Here is a 5,174-nt window from a genome sequence, read left to right on the forward strand (position 1 = left end):
TGTGTTTGATAATATTGCTACTAGTATTAGTAGTACAACAGCAAGAACCACAACAATAACAACAACAATAAAAAAAAAAACAATAATAATAATACTAGCATGAATATGAAAGTGTTATAGCATTTTGTTGATTGTTGTTCTGATAAAATTGTTGCCCAAGAAAGACAAAATCACACTTAAAGCAAAATATTATGGAGGCACTCATTTTTCTGATCCATTGCTGACTTGTGGGAATCTCTCGGGTCAAGAATAGGCAAAGAACAGAGCAGAAAATGAAACGATGCATCAGGTTAGGAGGAGAATAAGTGCCTTTGTCCTGCAGATCTGCCGCTGGAGCCTGAACTAAAACCTGCTCGACTGCCAGCTTTTGAAACGGAAACGGTGCTGCTGGATCTAACACGACGGCAGGGTAGGCGATCAATCTCAAGTGTCATCCTGTTTTCATGTTCCCATTCACATACCAAGGCAGCCCCCAAGATGGCCGCCATACTGTATTCACTAGGTCTTCAGAACATGCTGTGGCTCTGCATGAGCCTACCTAATTAATGTATTTACGTCACACAGTGAAAGAATATCTGCTTATAGTTCAGGGACTTCCTGTCCAGGGGAAGATGGCTGATTAGGCAATGTTTTACCAAGTAAGAGATAGGAAGCTGTTGCTAAACTGTGGTGAGTTTTCATTTTTATGCCAGAATGTCATTAATCAAACTGAAGTAATTATCTGTTCTTGTATTAAAACGTCATTCTGAACAAAACATTCCAGCTATAGACTCCTGTTATCCCCGACCTTTTTAAAAATTAATTTATTAAAATATAGCATAATCAATGACAAATATTTTTCCTACGAAAATTCTTCCCTGTGTCTTAGACTGTTGGATTTTAAAGACTGAGATGCATTTAAAAAAATTCTGATTGTGGGGAAGGTTTTTTTATAGATAGCAGTCGGACTACAGACAGTCTGAGATTTCCAAGGAAAACCTGTATGCGTGATGATTTGTATCTTAGTTCTTCATTACCATGGAAGATGTGACAGTACGGACAGGATGAATTCAGGTGGTAACTGCATTCTCAGCTCCAATCTCCATGACATTTCAGGACCCCTGGTGGCAGAAGATGTTAATGTCTTAAATAATGAAAAAATATATATTCATAGCAGTACACATTTTGACATCCATATGACTGACCTTTATTGGTTTCACATCATCTTCCTCAGGGTTGATCAAACAACATTTTCATTCATTAATGTAATTGATTTTGGACACACTGCAGCCTTTTAAAATCAGTTTTGCTCTTCAGAGTGAGCTCCCAGTGATCGCTTGTAAAGACTTGTCCAACGTGTCTTCAGATCCCGACACATCAAAGCATGCTTCAGTATCATAAGTGATGCAATAATTTGCATGCCATTCTAAATAATGTCAGCTGGGTTTGGTTCTAACAAGAAAGCAGTCTTGGAAAATCTCGTTCTTCCAAACTTAAGCGTTCATTGTCCAAAGAAAGGTGTTGCGTGTTGGGGATTTTTTTTTTTGTTTTGCTTCACTGCGGCTTCCGCTTTTTGGAATTTCATCCACAAAGGAGCTGTAGTTGGTAGACATTAGAAGAATTTATATGTTTGTCAACATTTTTATTCACCAAAAGCAAAGGCATTATGGTTTCTGTATATTCATAACATATCTGTGCTAACTCATTCTGGTAAACTGAACTGCATTTGTTGTTAAACTGAACTGCATTTGTTGTTAAACTGAACTGCATTTGTTGTTAAACTTTGTAAGCACTCTGATATTTGCCAAAAAAAAAACAAATCTGTTTGTCTTTAATCTGTTTGGGGATATCGTAAACAGCAATATCCATTCTGAGCTGTCAACTCAAATTATTGACATATCGACAAATTAGATAAAAAAAATATGAAAGAAACTAAACCAAAGTGGAGTGTCATGTTAATTTAATTATTTAAGTTGTTCACAGGTTTCTTGAACAAAGCATAAAAAGCAACAAAGGAAAAACACTGAGCATTATGAAGAATGTTCATGCTGAAATGTACTTCGCATATTGCATGTAATGCCATGGGAATATGCAGGGCTGGTGTGCTGGGTCTCCAGGTCTCAGACGGCAGCAAACAAACTCACCCCAGAGCCAATCTATGACGAAGAGCAGCACAGACTGGGACAAACATTTCTGCTGACATGTCTGCCACCCCTGTCCCTGCCCACCCCCCGCCCCCCGCTCCCCGCCTAGAGATCCTCACACAGCTGTACTCATTGTCCTGCGCTCAGCCGGAGTGACGTGTCTGCGGTTCAGATCTCAGATTTAACTTTGCATCCTCACGCTCCGTCAGGCAGCTGCCACGAGTGTCGCATCGTTTGGAAAGGCAATCAAACGGACAATACAAACGAAACAAATAATGAGCATCAAACGAAAATGTTTAAAAATAGAAAGATTTCCTTTTTCATTGGAAAAAGGCTCCCATTATAAAAAAAAAACACTTAAAATAATTGACTATCACATTATTGCATATGTAGAGAACATTCTGGAACCCCTTAGTGATACACTATTTAATTGTCTGTGAAAATGACCCATTGCCTGATCCGTGTCACTTGCAATGAATTAGACACAATGAATTCCTTTTCCAGAGGACCTCTCAGATTAACGGGGGTACTGTAGCCCCAGGGCAGCAAGGAGGCTGAGACCAGCACACGGAACCGTTTGCCCTGCTGAGAAGACACAATGAGGCCCGTTTGCTTTTTTTTAAGTCAAGGATGTACTCTTACTCTACATTCCTTTTGATTTGGTCCTCAAGGGCAAAACTGAAGAGCGAGTTCTAGCCAATGAAATACAATGGGGCGAGACAGGGGTGTTGCTAGAGATTTTGGCCCCATAACAGCATATCATATGGGACCCCCAACACAGACAAATACAATTACGTTCCAAAGTCCCCTCCCCCCTTATGGGACGCTTAGTGGGAAATGGTTAGAGTTCACTTCAGTCAAGCAGGTTAGTCATTCTTGTAGTAGTCTAGGTTTGGATCATGGTCTTATGGAAGCTAAACTTCCCCACCACCACCCTACAGCACATGCCTGTCATCAGAGCAGTGTGCCTCCCATGTCTAAACCTGACCCCCTACTTCCCTTTTTTCACATCTTCGAACAGAAAAATGAGCACTGCGTGTATGCATTATGGAGTGGAACGCCTGCTTTTGCGACCACCCGTCTGGTGGCAGGGAGCTTATTACGTGCCTGCGTGGAGCGGAGGGCTCATGCGTGGCTTAGCGTCACGGTAACGAGAATGCCAATCACGGCCGGCCGGCAGAAGAGCATGGACATGCGACAAGGCTAAATCCCACGCAGCTGTTTGTCCAGCCATGTAGCAACCTGCCCTGTGTCACATAAGGAACCTGCTTTGGAACAGCATTGCACAGCTATTTCGCACCTTTACTTACCTCAGCTGTAGTCGGAGAAGGAAGTGGCAGAATATACATTTGTATTTGATACTTTGTATTGCATCGTTCAGCAGATGTTTCCGTGCCAATTGTCCCCGGCACCAATAATATCCTTTTAATATCCTTAATTGTACGTGAAAGTTTACTTGAACCTTGACCATGTAAAATGCACGACAACCAAAGCAAAATTGTGAGTTTACTTTATGTCATATGAAATACAATGAAGTCGACACTGTTCCTCTCTGACTAATAGCACTGCGCTTTGGCCGTTTTTCTGCTCCTGCCCCAGTCTCTGCCTTCTTATGGTTTTATCACAGAGTTGTTTTGAAAGGTCTTTTGACCTTCAGGGTTTTATCTTTGTTTTAAGTGCCACGACCAGCAAGAGCTTACAGACCTTAAAATCACGTGATTCACCCTTTGACCTTTGGGAATCTAATATTCCTGTACTATAAAAACATTCTAAAACTGAACATTCTAAAACAAAACATTTTAGAACATCACTCAATGATTATCAAGACTTGTTCATATATTCCTTATAACAGTATTAATAATAATAATAATAATAATAATAATAATAAACCATTATCAACAAGCAAAAGTTCTCATTTAAACTGTTTTCTTTATCCCAGAGAGTTCCTAAATAAGAACAAAATTATAATTTACTAAAATTATTTTAATAAAAGCTAATCAGCTTTGTAGTGAAGTGTAGTGTATTTACTGTTATTAAACTCATAAAACTCTTTATTAGGTCTTAATTACTAGTCCTGTAGCATAAACCTTGTTTAAGAATGTTCAGAAATATCTTGGGCTCAGACGAATATCTTAGCAGACATTTTAAGGACCAAACATTTTAAAGGATTGATCCAGTTAATATGAGATGAAATGATGATACCTTATTGATCCCTGCGGGGGAATTCCTCTTCTGCCTACCTCATGTTGCTCTCCATTGCACACATACAGGGGAGCGCAAGCTTGGCAGTGAAGGGCAGCCGCCTGACCCAGTACTGGAGCACAATATTTTAGGGAGAGGATTTCTCATATAATTAAGAACTTTGAAAATGTAAGACCCCGAATCCTTGCCAGAACAATGAAAAAATATTACGAACGGTTGAGTTTATAAATATAATTCTGCTGTATAGGAATATATGTTCTCAGCTGTCGCTGCAGGACTACAGTTGACCACGAAAGCAAGTGAATGAAAAGAGGAAGCTAAAAATGAAGTGACTCATCTTTAGCCTTTGAAGGAAAAAGCTTCTATTTAGCTACACTGGCCAAGTGAAAAAGGCGTGTCATGGAAATGGATACAGGATGTAGATAAAGGCGACAAGAAATATGAGTCTGGATCATTGTCACATATGTACTATAAGGTTTCCTATATGGTAACTAGAGAGCTACAGGCAATTTCGACAACTACAAAATTGTCAAAAAGGAGAATGGATCAGGACACACGGTGTATACTGTGCTATTTTGGGGGTGTCTGTCTGTTAATCACTGTTGTATTCATCTTGAATGTGATATTGCTCACCAACCCCAGGGGCAGTCTGTGGCACTGTGGGTTAAGCCTCTGTGCCCATGCTCAGAAGGTTGCCAGTTCAAATCCCATGGGGGTTGGGGCCTGTAACCCCAGTTTCCACAGGGACTGGCTGACCTTGCTTTGCTCTTGTTAAAGGATTCTGCTAAATAAATGTAGACTTTGATCCAATGGGGAAAATGAGAACAGTGTCTTTAAATACCACATACA

General features: G+C 40.1%; 1 long non-coding RNA gene across 1 annotated transcript in view; it reads right to left on the reverse strand.

Annotated features, from left to right (window-relative positions):
• LOC125744451 (uncharacterized) overlaps nt 1–1,306 on the reverse strand; it is a 1,581-nt gene extending 275 nt beyond the window's left edge. Inside the window, exons 1-2 of the long non-coding RNA XR_007398377.1 lie at nt 1,185–1,306; nt 1,017–1,100 (exon numbers count right to left, since the gene is read on the reverse strand). This is a non-coding gene — a long non-coding RNA (uncharacterized LOC125744451). The remainder of the gene's footprint in view (nt 1–1,016; nt 1,101–1,184) is intronic.
• Nucleotides 1,307–5,174: the final 3,868 nt, after the last annotated feature.

This window comes from Brienomyrus brachyistius, chromosome 6 (assembly GCF_023856365.1).
Source record: "Brienomyrus brachyistius isolate T26 chromosome 6, BBRACH_0.4, whole genome shotgun sequence".
Taxonomy (NCBI): domain Eukaryota; kingdom Metazoa; phylum Chordata; class Actinopteri; order Osteoglossiformes; family Mormyridae; genus Brienomyrus; species Brienomyrus brachyistius.